General features: G+C 40.5%; 1 long non-coding RNA gene across 1 annotated transcript in view; it reads right to left on the bottom strand.

Annotated features, from left to right (window-relative positions):
* LOC148651621 (uncharacterized) overlaps positions 1-12,088 on the bottom strand; it is a 37,542-nt gene extending 25,454 nt beyond the window's left edge. The window contains exon 1 of the long non-coding RNA XR_015925788.1: positions 11,961-12,088. This is a non-coding gene — a long non-coding RNA (uncharacterized LOC148651621). The remainder of the gene's footprint in view (positions 1-11,960) is intronic.
* Between the last annotated feature and the right edge of the window lie 9,143 nt (positions 12,089-21,231).

Genomic DNA, 21,231 nt, shown 5'->3' with positions numbered 1-21,231 from the left:
GCTTAAAATGAAGGATATTTGTAGAAGAAACAATTAGTCGTATTAGTCAATTGCATTTTGTTTTCTCATGAATGCCTCTGTCATTTTCAAGAGCTAGCTATCTGCACAGCCCAATTTATGTGTATCTTTTAAGTCTTTCATTGCTTTTCTAAATTAATGTACGTTTCTGCATTATGCCTACAAATCCTGTGTCAAGCTCCGAACCCGGAGTTTGTGAAACCTTTCAAGTTTGATTTTTCACTCTCATATCTGGAGTTAACAAAAATGTAAATTCAGTTATTATCAATGTACCTTCATAATCCTCCTTAGCTTGGATTTTCAGTACTGTCTTTGCCACCTGCTACCTTTTGAAAAGCTCCTTATAGACGGTATGATCCTTTGCACACATATTATCTGTGTATAATACAAAAAAACATATGCATGGAAATACAAGCTACATCAGTACTCAATCCAGGCATTTGGTTAAGCAATGGCTTAAAGAAATGTCTTGATTGCAAATTAGTGAGATGTAAGCTCATTGTGTTCCAGAAAAATTATTGGTAACGCAAATATACAAATAAGAATGTTTAATATTGAGCAAATATTATGTTATGCATGATGTGAAAGGGTTTGGAAAGCTTGAATGAAACAGGCATTTTACCACAAAGCCCTGAATCTCCACATCTTTTTACATTGTGTCAGCAATTAAAATTAGTCAGTTGTTTATTTACTATTTGAAACAATTAGTTGTATTTTATGTAGTGGTTATAGGGGTCTGTGAAATCTTCCTAAAGATGAATAGGTTTATTTTCAACATGAAAATGGTATTTAAATGACAGACTACCAAATTTCTATTTGAAATTTAAACTCTTTAGCAATGAGATTCAAGTGAACTGAGTTTTCAGGGTGATACCTATTTGCGATTTAAGGTCTGTTTATTATAAAAATGACCCTTGAAACACACTCTTTGTGTAAAATAGTTTTTATAAGAGCATCTCTCTGCGAAAAGTCTGCAGCAGCTCTTCTAATAAAGGAATCAGAACAGGCCAGAGAGGCTATAGTGATGGTGACAAGACAAGACAGGAATAACAGGAATGTCGTTTTGCATTGTGTGTTGAGACATCTACCCACGTGTGGTGGGACTGGCTGTGCGTTTCGAACCCCAGAAATGTGGGCCACTGCTGTACAGAAGCCTGCTCCTGCTGGTGGCTCCTGCTGTCGAGGAGTGTGGCTGTGATGCTGCACGATTCAGTAAACTGCATCCAGGAGAAGCTGAAGCCGATCAGCAAACTGGTCCAGATGTGGACTGAGCTCCCAGACCGCAGATTGAAAGCTGGAGGGTTGGGAGGCTTCAGACGAAGTGAGTCGCATGGGTGTGGTTTCAGCAGCCTGGCTATTTCCTGTCTCGAATTTCCTTTAATTTGATCCGAACAAAAACAGCACAGGGGGAGGCATTGCTGGAACAAGAAAGACAGTTTGGATGGCTGCTTTTCTTGGAAGAAAACATCTTTATCAGCAAAAATTTGTACTTGGATCCCGTTTAGCCCTGCATTTTGACTTCAATTTTTAATTTACTTCTCAAACACTTGGCACTTACTCCCTAACAACCTGCTTATTAAAGTTCAGTTACACCACCTTCTGCTTTGCTTGCAGTTCATGAAGTTGCTCAACCTAAATTCAGCTGTTAAAAATTCATAATTTGGGGGGAAATGTCTGCACTGAGGTTTCATATGAAGCTTCACGTCCGACAGCTGAGATATTATTGAGATCTGTCTCATAGCCTGCGAGTGGAACAAGTTCTGCTTCCTCCAGAGTCTTCTTGTTAACCCACCCCTGACCACCTCGATGACGTTCCCACTCCCGGCAAGTTTTTTTTATCCTCGCACCCTGGCCAGCAGCCAGCTGCTTCCCAGAAGTCCTGCTTGACTGTCGTGAATGCCAGTCTGATGCACTCGGGCTCAGCCACTGCTCTTGTAATGAATGGCTGTTGTAAGAAAAGGCCAAACTTCAGGTCAATATCATGCTTCATCATTGGTGTACTAAAACATTATTTCTCAGTGCATAAGCTCAAATAACACTCACAAAGAAGGTGTTTTGTGTTTAATTGCCCTTAATCAAGAAATTTATGTGCTCTAAACGTCTTCTGTGTCATGCAGACTGCTCTGAAAAATTCGACTTATTTTTAAACAAAAATGAAGTGGATGCTGTGTAGCTTTGGTGCAACAAATGATGATCTTTTATATTTAAAGCTGATATATGCCAGAGGATAGATAGCTGAGACGGAAATAATATTTCAGATTCCCTAATGTGACTGCTAAAAAAGTTCTTAAACACTACTGTTATCTAATCATCGTACGCTGAACAATTTACAAGCTTCATGTTTTCATAACACAGAGAAAAATACAGATGAATGTTCCTCTCTGAGTAGTCCTTATTTAAGTTTAATTTAGTGATTTGGAACAGAAAAAAATGGCATAACATATAAACACAATTTGTGTAGTTTATACGATGGATGACTGTCCCCCACAGCTTCTGGGCAATGTGGTTCACACAAGCGCTGCCATCTTGTCTCGGCCAGCACCATCTCACAACATTCTCAGGATTATAAACCAGACGCATTGCACAGTACTGGCGCACAGAGGTCTTGAGGAGCTGAACAGTTTATCTGGCATAGTTCAGATAGAAGAACAGCAGGAGCCTGTTATGCCTGTCGTGCTCATTTGGCTACTTGTAGCTTGTTGGTTCTCACTTCTTAGAAAATCCCAGTAGAGAGGCTTCTGCCGGCCTTTACGGCTGGCGATCTTTTTCCGCAACACCACAAAAATGACAAAACGCAAAAGGAGTTGCGAATGAGAGGTAGTCTTTTGCACAAATTTTTCGTCCGCCAGTAGTTCACCGGTTTCGAACTGCCGGCCTGCTACTTTCTGAAGGGTGGTTGTGGACACAACAGCTGCCGGAGACGTTCATGTTCGCCCGCCGAGAACAGAACGGCCTCTCCGAAGTGCAAAACTGTCATGAAGAAAAGACGTGTTGAGGTAAAAATGAAACGTCATCACTATGTTGAAGGGCTCACGGTGGAGGTGAGGTTCTCAAGGTGTTTGTGCTCGTACTCTAGCGTTCTGGGCCTAGCGAGATCGCTCTGGATTCCTCTCCGCGTCGTCTGTCTTTTCTTGTTATTGTTCCCTGACCTCATGTAGCCACGGCAGCCGGAACGCGTTGCCGTGGGAATGCACACGCCAGCGGCCAGCTCTCTGCTGGCAAACGTGACACACTGGAGCTAATGGATCGGGCAATTCTGATACTCTGCGTCACTGGTATACAGAATATATATGTATCTCTCTATTCTCCGTATAAGCTTCATATCCCAACCAAATAAATTTCCATTTCAATTTCTACATTTTTTTTCTTCCTGTGTAAGGAATCTCTTTGCAGGTAATTTTAAGCAGTAATAGTAAATAAATTATTAAATATTTCTTCCTCCCCCCAAACTGAGCTTCTAGTTTGTATTTGTAAGGCTCTGGATGTCTGTGGTCTGTGTAGTCTAGACACACTAACTACAGTACATTAAGCAGTGACCACTCACTTAGTGGGAGGTACATACTAAATGCAGGGCTGCAGTGATCATTGTTTTAGTTTGGCTTTCATTTGTGTTTCACAATATTGACCCAGCTAGTGGTCAATGCCATGCATTAAAAAAAAATCAGTGATATTTTAGAGAATAATTGTCACTCCAGACAAAGAAGGAGTATCAAATAATACAGTATATTGCACAAGAAAAGTATTTCACTCAGGACAGTTCCCTAGAAAAATTGCTCACATGTAGAAAAATCTATTTAATGTTGTGTTCTTACTTTGGCTTAATTTATCTCCAGCTCTCATCTGATATCAGTACATGGAAAAGCACCAGACAATTTGAGACATTCTGATACATTTGTGGTATGTTTTAAAATCTGTTAACAGGAGAGATATTGATCTGAAGAAAATACCTCTATCTATGTAGAAAATGTTTGCAATATATACATATAATGCTCAGTACATATATAAACTTATTAGTAAGACTGTATAATGTTGAGTTAATAATTTAGTATTATTGCTAATATGACTATTTAATATATAATATTAAATAACCATCTGAATCTTGTAATAATGTAAACATGACTTTAATGATGTTAAAAAGACATTATAATCAACAAGGAAAACATTTTCCTCTTTGAAATATTTCACAAAACTAAGAAGAGCTTGGCTTAGTCTTGTAACATATTGTAATTTTTGTTTTTATTAAATTATTTTCGGACGTACACGTTTTTTTTGTTCTAACACACACACACACACACACACACACACACACACACACACACACACACACACACACTGTATGTACCACTTGTGCCTATTAAGCAGTGCCACAGCAGAGACGTGGTGAGGAGTGCTGTAAAGGTCACTTCTGCTCTGGCTGGGAGTCCGGACAGACTGAAGGACTCAGCTCCCGTAGGCAAGAGCTGCAGCAGTGGATCACAAGCCCTGGCACACTTGCCAGAGTGTGGCAGGTGAGTACAGTTCCCTGACACGCTGTCCTCTTCCTGCCCTGCTCTAAAACACTCCCGTACACTGGACTGACGTGATGAATACAAAAAAATATATGGCAAATAAGTATCGCACTAATGAAATGCAAAGTTCTCAACATCTGATGCTTTTAATGGCCTTGAATCATGTCTGAATAAATGGTTCTCGGCCATAAAGGTCAGGAAATGTTTCAGTATGGACCATGGCAATGATTTCTGTTGTTAAAGGGCCTGTATGTACTTAATTATGGATAGTAAATACTCCGATAAGCATAGATATTCTAAAGACTTGATTTGTTTAGCTGCTGTATTTATTTAACTACTATACAAACTTTGCATTTGAGTATTCAAGGTTATGGATATTAATTATTAGCATAAAGCTAAGTAGCTCCTGCATTGTTTTTGTGTGGTTTTCTGCCTGTGAATACAGGACACCTTCGTTGATGAGGATCTTCAGTTCAGTCACTGTATCTGTGCTCCTCTTTGTACTTGTAACACATGAAGGTGTACTTCTGACCACATGGTGGTTGGTGTGATCCACACACACACACTTCTCCTGCCTCTTTCTTCGTTAGCCATGTAACCGTCTTGGCATTAGGCTCTGTTTTCTGGGGACGGTGGTACTCCTTGTCCTGCGGTAAAGTTTGTTGAGGGTGCAGACGAAAGATATAAACTGTACAGTGTGCCGCACACTTGCTATCCCCGAGCCATATTCCTGAAGAATTAAAGAGCAATGCTTCCATTCTGACTAAAGAGAAATAACTACTACGACGGCACCTTTCCTTGCACAGAGAAAGGAAACCGCAGTCCGCGCCCTGAGCTCGTCAGCGGAGGCACACTGCCCCTCGTCGAGCACGGTCACCGTTTCCGTTTGCTCTGCCTGCTCTGCACCCGGGGGGAAGATGCGCAGAGGCCCCAGGTCTGCCGGGGTGCTGACAGAATCAATTCAATTCAAGGTGCTTTATTAGCATGACCGATGGGTACAATCAGTGTTGCCAATCACTCTCTAGCTGGGAATCCCAATCATCACATTATAGGCCTGTAGAGAGAGGGCGAAGGCGAGGACTGAGCTGGCAGCAGACATGCGACTGTCCAACGTCAGATCTTTCACTTGATAGGATCGGTGCTATACAGTATGCTCTGCTAGCTGGCTGATTTCTCTCAGTCGCTTCCTGAGTGCACAAACCGATCGTCCTTTAAATCCACTGTTGAAGTAGCGTGGTAAATGTTTCTAATTACTTTTCTATGTCTTAGAAACCAAACAAAATCTTCTAAAACTGAAGGTACTGGACAGGATCAAAGTTTTAATTTTTTGAGTCCGTGAGAAACAGCGGCCAAGGTCTCAGCTGGAGCCCTGTGGGATTTAAGAACCTGCAGAAGTTCATTTTCAGGACTATTCAATGACTATTTAGAGACTTGCCTAATTAAGATGTATAAGTGAAGGAAACAAACTTGAGCGCTAGTCTGTTTTACATAATGATTCATCTCTGTTTCTTACAGTGCAGGAGAGTGATCCATAATTTTGCCTTTCTGAGCCTTTTTTTCCTTTCTCTTTCCCCCAGTCTATTTCTCTCCGCCTCCCACTCCCTTCCTACCTCCTGGTTCTGTGTCTGTTTTTGACTGGATTTGATTTCAGAAAAGCCTTCTGGGGTCAGCACACTGACCTTGGAAATTGCAGTGGCTCTCTGAAGTAAAAGAAAATATGTACCAATGTGTTACGGCCAGGGAATATAAAGCTAACATCCATTGTCTTGTGATGAACAGTGGGTTTGTAGGCACTGTATCTATGTGGAGTGGATATAACAATCGAGAAGCAATTTTTAATTATAGTTCTGCGATTACATAATGTATATTGGAGCACTGTATTCACATGACATACATCTGTTCTCCCAACCAATATTGAAAAACTGGTAAAAATGATTTTTCTGAAAACATCTGCAGTAGTCCACCCTTGGAAAAAGATTAGCCACGACGGTAACACATTATGTACAAACGACTTTATTATGATAATAATGTGTTGTGTAACCCTCTCACATTAAAAATGGTGATCGAGCTGCCTGCATCGTGTTTTAGTTCCACCCGATTCTTCCTATAGTTGTGTCCCTTTTATCTAACAGCTCTGTAAAATTATATTGTTTCACAGTAAATATAAATGAGAGACAACAAGAAAAAGCTTATTGATGGAACAGTAAGCAAAAGGCAGATGTCTGGAAAACCTATTTTATGCCCCATTATATGCTCTTTTTAATGGAATATCCACTTATGTTGGATATTCGTCACATACAGTATTTGAATGGTGTCACTTCTTACACCAAATACAGTATTAACATGATAAAAGTACTATAATATAGAATGCCAAATTTAACTGACACAAAACAAGATACAGGGCTAGTGGTGTCATTACAAAGGGTATTTTTCTTTTTCCACTGGTGTTCCACGTGCTAATTTCAGAGCTCCGCAGGAATACCTAATATAACTCCGTTCGGTGCTCATTTTTATTCTCTCTGATGAGCCAAACAATTTTAGACAGGTTTTCACTTTTCACTTTTATTCCTCTTTAGAGTTCGCTAGGAGACCAATGTGAGGAGCACCCAAAAGGACATTTACGAGATAACTCTTTAGTTGTGAGAATATTGAAAATAAAGTCTAATCACCTCTTCATGGAGGCAAACAGGAGTGTAATGGCCTCCTGGGAACAGATCTTTGCACCTGAAAACGCGAAGCTTTAACAATGCGTAACAACAAATGTTATGCTAATCGAAGACAGGGTGAATCTTAGAAAGACTTTTGTGGTTGACTTACATTTTGTTTAGTATTTTGCAAAATAATATAAAGCGGTAATCTTACACCGAAGAAGAAAAACACAACCAAATTGATCATTTCACTGTGCATAAAGCAGTGTTGTTTATTCTTAAACAATCTCACCACACAGAGATAAAATGTGGGATGTTTGTAAGGGTCACTATACCGGAGAGAGAATTTATCTCATGCTGTGAATGAAGTTTAGTCTGCAGACAACATGCCAAAAGGAGAGAGTTGTGAAATGACCATAAACGATTGTTAGAGTACAAGTGATTTCAAGCCTCTAGTATAATATATAACCACCTGGAGATCTTTTACATTTTTTGTTTATCCCACAGAAAAATTTATATAAACAGCTGAAGAAAATTTTACACCTTTTAGCTCTTAGAACATTAGTCTGTTAACTTGGATTGTTCTAAAAACAATTTGATGTATTATGCTCAATTAGACCATGAGATCCCAGAGAACTGTGTATTTCCTGTTTAGGTAAATAGTTAATAGGTTAATAGTTCAAAGGTGTTGCATCCACACAAAACTACAGGTTGCATAATATAACTAACTAGTCATTTAAGTTGATCATTTTAGCATCAGGACACAAGCTAAGCTCTTCAATGGTACACACGCGCACTGGTTTTTACTTGAGACCTCATTTTAATGATAGTTAATATTTAGAATTCGTCTTGACAGGTACATAACTTTCTACTACATTCTCTGCCTACCTAGCATGCTATCTGGTATAAGCTGAAATACTCACTTTACATTAGTGAAGTCCACATGAAATCAGACGGGGCTACAGCAATATACTGTACACATTACAATCAAACCACTGATCTCCATTGAAATACAATGTCCGTTACAATGTGAATGATACATGTTTTTCCTTATTAGTTGGTACATGTTAATAGACATGAGTTAGCAGGATAGAGTAATTGAATATGTACTTGGTTCATCTACAACAGCTTACAAGCTTTGCATAGTAGCCTATGAGGTAGGTGTCCAATCACTAAGATAAACAAGACCAATATATGAATTTTAGGACTTGGGCATATTATGAAAAGAAGCTTGGACAACTTTTAATGCCTTCAATGACACATATTGAGACATTTCTCCTTAATTGTGCAAGATATTATTTTCAAACCCTAAGCAGTGTAAAGAAAACAGTAAATCTCCTTTTTGTTTTTAAGCTCATTTGTTTGAATAGTATCCCTGGTCTGATGCCAAGGACTGGAAATAAAACCGATACTTCAATGGGATTATTTCAACCAAAAGCCAGATCTATTCTAAGTGATTTGTCACCTTTTTTCTGTCTCATGGCAGAGAAAATGTAACACATGCTCTTCACATTTTAGTGTGCTGTGAGCACTTGTACAAAGGGGGAAATGCAGCTTTCAGCAAGGGTTGCCAAGAGAAACACAGGGCTGAGCTCTGGAAGGAAATGGCTGGCTAAGCAAAATGCAGGATTCTTTGTGGTGAGAGAAGGAAAATTGACTTTAGCTGTAGCGAGGGCAATTCATAACACACTACAGGGGTGGGAATTCTTTTCTACAGCTATATGCCACACACAAACACCAGACAATAGATCCTTTTGTTGTGAGCCCGACTTCAATCCAGGAAACCCGCATTTTCTCCGAGTTCAGTTTTCAGTATGGGCGTGCAGACTCTTGGAAGTTTGGGTCAGGATTAAAAACAGGACAGATTTACAAAAACTGGAACATGTCCAGGCTTAAGTGGTAGCTCATACAATTAGCCATAACAAATGTGGACAAGTATCTACTGTTCGGTAAATCTTTTTCTGGGAGTTGCCTCTTAACATTTAAAAAAAAAGTAATACTGTATACAGTATACTTGACTTAAAAATAACCCACAGTATTTTTGTAACCACTGTACAGTATGTGAACAATTTAGGATCCTACAGCTTGAGTAGTTTTAAATGATCAGCTTTGTTCTACTAACCAAAATGTCTATTTTAGGATGTTTAAAAAATAAATATATCTCCCTTGTAATACATGGAAATCCTGAAAGCAACGTTTTTACTTCCATGCATTCTCAGTGTATACATATTTAGGCTGGTAAAAATGTCTTTCCTCTCTTCCACAAGCATCACATACTGCATTTGTATTCTTTGTGCAAACAACAGCAAGGTTAATTAGTATTTAACTACCCAAAACATACAGTACGCATGGGCTGAAAGATAAATAATTCAGATGAGAAGATCTTAACTCCAGCATACAGACAAGCAGTGCAACAGGTGCAGAAATTTTACTCAGTACATACAGACACGTGAACACGTTAGATTCTTCATGCTTCACAACACAACCCTTAGAACATATGATTATAGAATTTTTAGCTCTTGGAAAAATATGCAACATGCAAAATACAAGACCTTGTTGAGCACTACCCTGCTAGAAGCTCATGCAAATATTTTTGTGGATACAGCTATATTTAAATTTTGATCAAAACAGTCGAAACCACAAACTTTATCATATGGAACCACCCACTTACTCAAAACTATTAACAGTATATTTGCATTCAAAGGAATGCAAGACAACAACATTGTGAGTTTTGTGCAGTTGTATCACTACCCATTTCTGATTCCTTAATTGAAGAAAACCTTGTGTAGACACCTCAAAGCCTGTCAGCACACCACCCAGCTAATTTGTATTGAAGGCTGGTTTGAATGGAAATCATCCCACCAGCCCTGTGCCGATGTGCAGCAAATATATGCAGGTGCTGTCATCTCCTGGCATTGTTCTGGGGGTAGATGTCGTGACAGGACCGGGTGGATGACTGGCGTTTGGCAGGAGGGAAAGCTTGCAACTTGAAAAATCAGACTCCCTGACAGGCAGCCGCGGTATCGCTCACAACTGATCAGTGACGGGGATGGGGCCGGCGTACACAGGCAGCTACTGCTTTTGGAAATTAAACAAAAATCTGTAATCTTCACAGTAATTAAAAACTCCTGGCAAACAGTGTAGGAGGTGCCAAGATCAGCAGGCGAAAATGAGATTTCAGGGGATTAATAACAAGACTTTATTTTCACCTTTACATAGAACTTAAGCGTTGCCCATATTTAAACAAGACACCAGGAAAATCTATTTTCCTTCAACCTTATGCTGAAATTGAAGGGGTTACTTCTCACGTCCTCCCGTAATTTAAACTTTGTTTTAACTGTTTAATTGTAATTAGTCATTTCTTGGAATTGGACAGTCTTTTCAGATGGTCAATTTTACATTTAAACAAATGAAGAATGAACAACAGTTGTTCTAGCGTAATAGGACCTTAACACCTTTTTCATGCTACAAATAGTCATATATAATTGTAGACTCCCATACAGCAAAGGAATATCTTTCTGTCTTTTGAAAATGAATTGGTGTGAACATTTTGTGATAATGAAAACAGAGAATTGTAACATATAGTGAAATGAATTGCTTTTGATGCTTGCACATTATTTTGATGTAAATTATACTGCAGCCCAGCATGGTTTTGTTTCTGTCGTATGGGATAAGATTATTTTTTCATTAAAAACAGGTTAACTCCTTTAAAGGAAATGCGTATTAGCACCTGACTTTAAAATAATCTTAAATTACTAGCCTCCTGAACCCAGCATCCAAATAATTAACTACTAACTGCCCCAATAAAACATTTTCAAATGACACACAACAACATGATTAAGTAGCCCAAAACCTTATTAAAACAAACTGATTTGCTGGGCACCATTGGCCTGTTCTGGTGTCACAATAGTGCATCGCTCCAATATTCTTCCTAAAACCTAGTTTGAATTCGAGTGGTTTAGCAAAACAACCAGCATGTGATTTGCTGGGCTCTAGAGAAAACCAGTGCTAGACATCAGGTTCATGTCAGATACTTTCGTGGGATGCCGGCATATTTATAAGTATAGAGGGAAATCCCATCAACAGGAAAAAATCTAAAGACAAAGTTGCTGCTGTGAATCCGCCCAGAGGAGGCACCTCCCAGTGTTGGCTTAGTGATGGAGCTGGTGCAAATTAAACACTAGATTGCAAAGCAGCTAGTACACAAAAGGAACAAAAAGAAAATTTCTGTCTGAAGATACATGTCCCATTTAATCTCTGAAAACTCAGAAAATACACGCCCCTCTTCTCTCCTTCCATCCAGTGTTTGAGCTGACAATTACCTTAATCCCAGACAGTGTGGAAACCCCAGACTCCATCAATAAATATTATCCTTCCTTTTATGTGATGATTTTCGGCCTTGGAAAATAATTAGGCTAACGGCTAATGCAAGTACTGCTAACGCTGAAACTACTTCCTCAAAATCTTAAAGGGAGAAGGCTTTCATGTTGGGATATATCAAAATCTATTACAAAAATTAATGCCAGTGCCCCACAGGTACTCAAATCTTTTTGCTGTGCAGAAAGTAGAAACTTTTTGCTATGATTTATGGAGTAAATCAAGCATTTTAAGGCCATTTCTTCCAATACTTCATTATTTAGAGTGCAAATTCCAATTAATTCTCAAGTAACTCACCATTGACTTGCTCTTGGCAATGGAAGACTATATTCCTGACCCCTGTGGTTTTTGGAATCCCCTTCCACCCCTTAATCAAAGCCAGGTGCTGAGGTTGGAACTCAGTTCTTACCTTTTATATTCATGGTGTCCCTCATGGCAGCAGGCCAGGGGGAGTGGATGAAGAAAACGGGACTTAATAGCATGGATGTTTGGTTGTTTGTTGGCTGTGACTGCTCTTGCATTTTTCACTCACTTGGTTTCAGAGTCAAAACCACACACTGGGTCAGGCCAGAGCTTAAAACCTGGTGTAGTTCTAGGACTGTTTCCACGGTGCCCTCTTGTGGGTTGGAGGGGAGCTGTACCCTCCACCCTTTTAAAAACACCACTGATAAACCGTTATCAAAGACATGCAGTACAATATTTGTGCAAAAGTCTTATTTTTAAGGAAATACAAAAAAACTTTTTTGTTGGGAACAAAGTTTGTGTTTTTGTATAATGTGACATATATTGTAAAATGTCTGTATAGGAGCAGGGTGCCTTTAAGATAACTGGGAGGTTACAGAGGGGTGGAGCTACCTGAATAAAAGACGAGGCTTGAGTGCTGCTGTGTTATTTATCTTACAGGACTCAGGGAGGAATTTGCTCTGGTTCCTTTGTTGTTAGTCTGGTAAAGGTGTTGTTGTTTGTTCCTGCTGCCTTGTAAATGAACAAGGACCCTTTTCAAAGTATCCATTTTCATTGTTGACTGTCTGAAGGCAGCTTCCGCTATGAACTGAGCACAGATGACCACACAGCAAAGAGAGAGCTCTGTGACAATTTTGCATAAAGCACCTAGGTTGACTTTGTCCGTGGTTTTGCGAATATAGAATACCTCTAGCAGATCCTCTCATAGCCTTCTCTTTTTGAGACTAAAGAGATTAAGAACCCTTGGTTTTTGGGGTCTCTCAGAGTAGGATGTTCCATCTGAGGCCAGGGATGTAGCTTGTCGCTCTTCTCTGAGCTGAATGTTTTTGCAATCCTGTGCATCTCTGCACAGAGCTCTAAATGAGGCCTTACCGTTGTGTTGTTGATTTCAGTAGGTTAGTCTTTCTCTAAGGAATGCAATGGAGAGACAAAAGTATTAAACCTGTGGTTCTTAACCTGGGGTATATACACCCCCTGTGGGTGCAGGGCCTGACTGATATTTTTAGAAGGTAAATTGTCAAAATAGGTGGTTTGGCAGAACTCGCATAGCCTGACCGTAAGGAAAAGGCTGACTGAACCCTCACTTGCTTCACGAGGAATGAGCCAGGGTGCTGCTGCAGGAGTTGTTGGGTGCGTGCAAGAGAGATCTGCAAAGGGAAGTCCAGAAGGCAAGATGCATGTACAGCATATATATGCAGGAGAGTGGCTGTCGGTTAGATTAGGATTTAACATTCCTCCTGACCTTTCATTATAAATTATACTTTACAATATATACGTCCGTATAAGTATATATATAAATCATACAAGGGAATGTTATACTCCATATGACGTCCACTGATATAAATGACCTCCATATTGTCAAAAGAAGAAATGAGTGACAGGGCAGCATACTGTAGATACCTACTGTAAGTCTTTTTCATTGGGAACAGTCTTTTTCAATCTTATTTTTTCACTCCTTATATTTATTGCCTTCATTTCTTGCTTCCTGCCAGTAACGCTCTGCAACTGTCTACATTAAATGTCCTCTGCCAGTTAATGTACAGTAGATAATACAATTAGCAGCAATAGCAATAATGACCATAAATCTCACTGACACAGCAGATTTCATACCAACAAAAGGACTCCAGGAGCTTGAACATTAAATATGATCCCTTGTACTTGGCAGCTCCCACTGGCCACATAATGCTTAATGGACCTCAAATGCTTTTTATTTTTCAAAATGTATAACACCCTGGCCACAGATTCTAACCAGCATTTATACAGTTGTAGTGCCTGAAATATTTAAACTTTTTCCTCCTGTTACCTTAAGCAGAGTATCTCTACTACAGTTTTCTGATGATAAGTTATAAAACTCTGCTGGCTGAATAGTTAAGAGGGCTGAGGATGTACAGGCTTCTTTCGGTGTCTTTTATGTGATGCTTTTTTGCATTTTGTGATGATTGTGGTGTAATCTAAGTTCCTTTGTCTATGCGTATTCAAACAGTAACTTAACAGTAATCATGGCCAGTACTATTAATTTATTTCAGCTGACATTTTTTTCCCACGCAACTTAACCTGGGATCCATTTGTAAAGCTGGGTGATTTACTGAAGCACTTTGGGTATAGTGCTTTCCCAGAGCACAACAATACAGTCCCACCTGTGATTCAAGCACACAGACTACCAGTCTTAAAGAGCCTTGTAAAGTCTGCAATAAAAAAAAATGCAGGTTTCATCCAGGCATTTAAATTCAGTTTGTGTCTTGCATGCATGCTAGTCGGTTTTATCTCAGCAGAGGACCAGCGCGCCTAGGATCTGATGTGATATTTGTGTTTATCAGGCGGTGTCATCTGTGTCACGGGAGCCAAGTGCTGGTTGCGTGCAGAGCAGGGGAGGTAAACAGGAGAAGACAGAAGAGTCCTGATTGTTATCCTGCCAGGCTGAAAGAAACCTTTACCTATTCAGAAAATGTTTAAATGCCTCGACAGGAATGAGTCAGATCAAAACGAGACTGACAAGGAGATGCGGCAGACGGAGCGCGCAGGGGGGTGAAAGTCGGGAAGTGGGTGAAAACATCTGTTTCGGGGCCTTTTGTCTTCGCTCCGAGCTAAAATCACGGCTGTGTTGCTCACTCCCATAAGGCCCTTCACGGGGACGCAATGCAGCTCTGTCTGTTTTGCTGTCTCATTATTTCTTGTTTGTATGGGCGCCCGCGAAGTTGCCGGATGTGAGTCTTGCAAAAAGACAACATCTGCGTTCACGGTTTTGAAAGGGCGCAGCTCTCATTGCAGCAGCTAATGTTGCGGCTCTTCAGCAGTGGGCAGGACAACACACGCTTTATTAAATGCTGTATAATCAGTTTTACCTACCAGGCACAGAGGGACAATTCAGAGACACCTGTAGGCCACACAGGAGGCACCCCAGTCTGGTAAGGCACCCAGGAGCTGTGAGGCAGCAGTGCCAAGCAGTGTGACACTGTGCACCCCCAGGAAACAGGCACCACACATCATAAACTAGCTAATAACATTGTCTGTTCACCTTTATATCACCTTCACGCTGTAACGCTAAGAAGCTCAGGCTGAAAGATGCTGCATGTTCGAAGACCTTTGAAAATGTTTCTGCACATAAAATGGCATTGATTTTAGTAATCATGACTACATGAATACATCTTAAGCACACATGAATATATGTCAAATATGTCTGTGTGCCTTTAATGTAGTTAATTAAATGTATTTAAAATTGATACCAATGTATTTTTCTGATTTGTTTTAATACTGCTATATGTAATTCCCAGTTACATGTTGCATGTGTATCAGGGATACCTACGGTATATGGATTATCACACAGCCACTGGACGTTCTGATCTCCATTCAGTTTAATACTCTCTACAATAGAGAGCTGTGCCCCTCTCTGAATAGGCAGTGACTCGTAATGAATTTGTAAGCTAATAGCCAATAGTGAAATGATCAGTCCAGAAGACCGGCTCAGTATATCGGATCCAACACAATTCTCTCTCTCTACCCGACAAAGAAGCATCTTTCACACACCAGATTCCCAGGGCTTGGGGTTTTCTCTCTGAAAGAGTCTTTCCAGGTAATTGAGTTCTGAAGGCACTGGCTTTACATTTTTGTAGAAATATCGATTTTCCTTTAAGGCTAAAGGAAACCTTGTTTTTGAAGCAATAATTTAGTACTGGGAGAAATATTTGCTCCAGTTTGTCGTGAGCATAGGACCACAGTGGTTGGTCCTAGGTAGGGCATTCTGTATAACAATACCGTCTTCATACTGCATTTGTCTCTCTTCCAAACAGTAGTGGAATGTGTTTATCACAGAGAGTCCTCTGACTCCTGGAGTCTTGAGTCTGGCTGAGCCTTGGTCCTGTGGCCCTATGTGTTGTACTAGACGTCTGTGTCTTTTAAGCTGTTGCCTGTTCATTTCCTCTGAAGCTACGCTGTGCCAGGAGCAGAGAAGCCACGTGAGCATGCCTGACATTCCCTGATGAGTGGGACTTTCAAAAGGCTAACTTCTATAAATCTGCTCGGGCAAGCTGATATCAGGACCCGATTTAATTTATTTGCACTCCCAATGCTAGACCAAGAGCCTTTCCACCCTCCATTTTACTTTCCATGACTGACACGGCCGTTAATGTGCTGGCCTTCATTTCAGCAACAGCCAAAGCTGCACGTTCTGCATGGCTGTTCTGACTCCACCCTCTGGCACTGCAAGGGCACTAAGGTATAACAGTTCAGTGGGGTTTTTTCCCTGTGAAGTATTTTGTGCGACATAAAAAAGTATGTACCCTGGCTTCCAAACGGGCCATCAGAGTTTTAGTGGCACAGTGGACTTGAGCACATGTGCCTCCAAACCAGATGGTCACAGTTTTGAAAATGGACAGACTCCATCTACTAGCCTTCTCCAGCAGACTTTCAGGAGCCAGTCTACAGTCAGAGGTGCTGTACTCTGAGCATATCTGAATTGTGCCAATACCCCATCTGCTTCTCTGAAGAAACATCCCATGGCACTGTGGCGGCATTCAGGCCAAGTCTCGGTCTTCCACCTGGTCTTAGGCACACAGCTATATCAGAGTACGTAACAACCTGGCCCTGCACACTTCTGCAGCCGCAGTCATTCTTAGCCAAGTGGAACAGATTGGAAGAGAGCTCAGCTTTCCACAACACTGCGTAGGCACTGCAGGTAGCATCGGAAGCAACTGCAGGAGAATTTCAATTTCTGTCCGATGGTGTTTTTCAGTTCTTGACAGAAGATATTTTCTTCACTACGGATAAAAAGCAGTGGCCATTCTTTTCCTTTCCTGTGCTGATCTCTGTTGCCTGCTCCTTCTTTTTTTCAATCATTAACCCCTCTGAAAGCTCTGTGTGCACGTGGTTCAGACCAGGCTGAAGAGGTCTGCTATTCTTAACTGACCAAAGTAAAATGTTTCATGTGCTATAAAAATCACTTCTTGCCTGAATCCAAAGGAAATGTCTTACTTCAGTGTGGTCCTTACACCCCTGGGGAAGATGTGAAAGCACTTTTCAAGGTGAAAAACTAGTCCCTATTTATATTACATCTTCCTGTAATGATCGATGGTGTTACTAGGAAATGAGTTTACTCAGTAATCACAGTGGAATTAGTTTGATTCATTGCTCCTAAATAAAAGCAGGATGTGCAGCAAAGGTCCAGATTCATCCAGCCTTTCTTGATCTAAAGAGAAATGAGAGCGTAATTAATATGACCACATTTGCTATTCAATCATAAGCAATTACAATTATTTTACTGCATCCTACATTGTGGTTCAATATGTACACAGTTTTTATTTTACTGTTAGATATGCTTCAATTGCTGCTCACCTTTTTTTGCCAGTTTTATTACCTTAGTCTTGATCCTCCATGTTTTCTTTTTTTTTTGCTAAGAAAATCTGTGCTTCGCAGTATTCCCTTTGGCCTCCATGCCCAAGACATGTACAGCTTTGGGTTTCAGTAGCCTCCAAGCACAGTGGCATTTCTGCCAGGGAACCTGGTTCATAATCAGTACGACAGTCAAGAACACTTTCCTAAAAATGTACTTCTAATTTGCCTGTTAATAATACTTTTGATAAACTTCATGCATGTAAATAATTAGGATAGAAAACAAATGCCCTCCAACTTACAGATTTTAAGCTGTATATTTAGAATAGTGAATTCCTCTTTCTTTCTACAGGGTACCTCCTTATCCTGTGAATACAGCACAGGTTTTCGGACTGCTAGTAAATGCAACTTAAAATACACTCACTGGAAAAAATTAAATTTCACGTTAGTTTTAAACTTTTGGAGGCCTTCGTTACTGACTAGAGGCAATCTTTAAGAAGGGCACACAACAACATTGATTTTGCCGTGCAGAAGACAGCTGTCTCCCATCTCGCAGGTAGGAACACGTGAAAGCAGAAGGAGCTGATTTAATACTGGTGCAGGCCAGCAGTGTCTTGTTGGGTGGAAGTACCACTTTAAAAGTAATTAAAAGCACCGAAACATGTTGGAAACAAACAGGTTTCAGCAGCAGTGCTGAGTGTGTACAGGGTGAGGCAAAATGCACCTGCTGTATGTCTGAACTTGCCTTCTGCACCTCAGCTCGTTCCTGCGTTTTCGGGTTGTCAGCCAGGAAGACAGCAGTCATTCTGCCTCCTTCAGAATCACTTTGCAGAGCCCCAGCAACTGCCAGGGACAGCAAAACCTGTGCTGAACGTGAATCATGGATACAATGCACCTCTACGAGCTCCACGTGGTTGGTAAACGGAGAGTCCTGTTGTGTTATTTCCCCCGGTGTTCTGCTTTCACAGAGCTGCTTTATTTCTCCAGAAAAGAGGTCCAGTCCTAAAGGCTTACTTCCAGTCACATCTCCTGTGTGCTTTTCCCAGAACTAAGTACCTTCCATGAAGAGTAACCCTGCCAATTAAACATCTGCTTCTTTAGACAGGAGGCACTGTGAGTGCTTCTGAGTTGACTTTAATAACAGTCTGAGTTTAAATGTGGCATTGACGAATGGCAGGTCTGTGGCTAACCATTCCCTCCTAATTAAAGATCTAATCTTAGACTTTGGTCTGGACTAGATTCTAGAAAACGTATCGCAGACCTGACTGCACAGAACACATCAGATATGGCAAACAAGTAACTCCTCGAAGTTCCAGGGAAAATAAGCACCGGGGACGTATGTCTATCCAACCAAATGTCTTGCAATAGAGACGCCATTTTAAAGAGCCGGGGGTGGGTTGGATGAAGTACGTATTTCTATTTTTAGCTGTCTGTTAGATCCAAGCAGAATAGTCTGAGCCTTGTTCATATATTCTCAAAAGTGAAATGAATTAAACTTTTCACAAACAAGTCCTTTAAAAAAGGAATCGTTATAGTTGGTTGTAAATGGCATTTATGAATCCTTATGCTTTTGAGGGCACTGGAAAGATTTCCCAGCAGTCATCTCAATACCTCAGCCCCGCTGGATGGAACAAAGTGGTTAAACGGGCAGACTCTCCTCTCTGCACTATGCTACACTTGCACTTAGGCGATTTATTCTGCTGAGTGGGTTTTAAGAAGATTATAAAGTGGAACTGTCTGCAGCTCTGCAGATTGTCAACACAGAAGAAATAGGCGAACAAAATGCATTTCAAATGGATCACAAAGAGAGATGTGCTCAATTAAGAACTGTGAACTGCACTGAGTTTACTGTATGCAGAGTGTATGCATGCAGCACTTTCAGACAACAGACCAAATAGGGCACAGAAACAGCTCCTCTGCTGCTAGATAAACAAATTATAGTTGGTGTCAGTGATATGGCTATTGTATCAAGAAGCAGCCAGTATTACACCTTCATAGATGCCACACTGTAATAATAACAACAACAACAAGAATACAAATGAATTGCATTAGTAAAATAATTGGATCTATACGGCATGTTTTACCACAACGGATCCCAAAGCACTTTACAGCTGTAGGACAGGACCAACGTCACCTGTCACTGAAGAGCAGCCCCACCTGGGGGGCATGAAGCTGCGATCCTGTTCCTGCAGCCTCAGTACACAACAAGTCGGACAGAGAAGAGTAAAACTGCAACTTTAGGGAGGCCATAATGTTGGAGCCCACAGTAGAATTTAGCCAGTACCCTGGGGTTAACACCCCTACTGTTTTAAACAGTGCCACGGGATCTGGATAACTAGGTATTCAGGGCTTGGATTTAACATCACATCCAGCACTGAATTATCTTTCATCTCTTTCAACACAATGTCAATAATCCATCAGATTACTGGGCAATTGAAAATGGAGGTTTGGAGAGTCTGGACTAGAAGGGCCACCTCTTGCAATTTACCGGTTTTCCCAGTCCTATTTGAATGGGCCATCCCAATACTGACCAAGACCAGCCTTGCCTAGATTCTGAGGTCTGATGAGGTCAGGCCATAAGGTGTTAAAGGAGCATCAGGGGTCTCAGAAATAATATGGGATTTGTCTTAACAATTATGCAAAAAGCATAATGTCAGGAGAACACCACCACTTTCAGATGTCAAGCAGGATCATACACTAGCTGGGGTTTCAACAGAGCAAAGCTGCAATCTGTCCCTCCAGTCATCAGATTTGAAAGACGCTCAAACCAAAAAACATGTGTCTAAAACAGTCACAACCACTGAAAAAAGCTTGTGGAATTTTATGTTCTCAATCAGCTGAAAAATGCTGTCAAAATGCTATAGAAAAAAGCATGCATTTCAGACCAGTGTAGGGTTTGGATTACAGGAACCCTTACATGTCGACTCCAGTTACACATATAATTGCAGTTTAAATGAGAAAATTAAGAGAGTTTACCCAGTAGAACAGGTTTTCTTACAACTTTTCATCTGACTCAGTTCTGAAGACAACTGCTGAACTGTGCAATGCACAATATAAACAGTCAAAACAAAAAAGGAAATAGGAGCAAATTATCACTCATCCTAAAGTTCACTTGTGACTCATAATCCAGCACTGAGTGTAAACAATGTCTAAGTAGGGTGGGAATGCTAACCCTAACCCTAGCTGGGGTTTCAACAAAGCAGTCCTGCAACCTGTCGCTGAAGCACTCCAGAAATAATGTATGGTCATACTGTGTGTGGAATACAGGAATACCTAATTGAAGGAATGAGACATTCTTGTCTGAGACAGAAAGGAGTACAACAGGTTACAACTAGTATAAGAAATAATTAGAATAAGGAATAGATGGCAACGATATGAAGATAATCTGCCTGGAGCACAGAACATATTAATCCTATGTACAAGTAAATCAAAAATCAAGAACACAGAGGCCACAGAGAGAACACATGATTTAATACATTAATTAATTAACGAGAATATGAGGGAACAGGAACACTGGAGTGATTAAAAAAGTACAACATCAAATTGAAGAAAAGACATACTGTACAACTGTCTCCGTGGGGGATATCACAAAGTCCAAGACATAAACTGGAAAAAATGTGGTAATTGAGGTTAAAATTCATTACTTTTTCAGCACTACAACAGAAAAAATAATCGTAAAGGATGAGGTAAACAGTCTCAGGACTTTTATCTGAGTCTGGAGAACTTCTTGATCAGGTGTGTCAAGCAAAAGGTCCAGTATCCAAGTCCGTTTGGCCCATGATGTCAGAGCACGTGGCCAGGACTCATTTTCACTGTCGGAGCCTGAATTTAGTACTAAACTTAGTACCATATTAAAGTTAAGTAGTTTAACATGAGCACAGTGCAGTTACAGT

The sequence above is a fragment of the Lepisosteus platostomus genome, chromosome 12 (genome assembly GCF_059453375.1).
Source record: "Lepisosteus platostomus isolate fLepPlt1 chromosome 12, fLepPlt1.hap1, whole genome shotgun sequence".
NCBI lineage: Eukaryota > Metazoa > Chordata > Actinopteri > Semionotiformes > Lepisosteidae > Lepisosteus > Lepisosteus platostomus.
The sequence above is the reverse complement of the archived record's forward strand: the minus strand, read 5'-3'. Positions and strand labels throughout refer to the sequence as shown.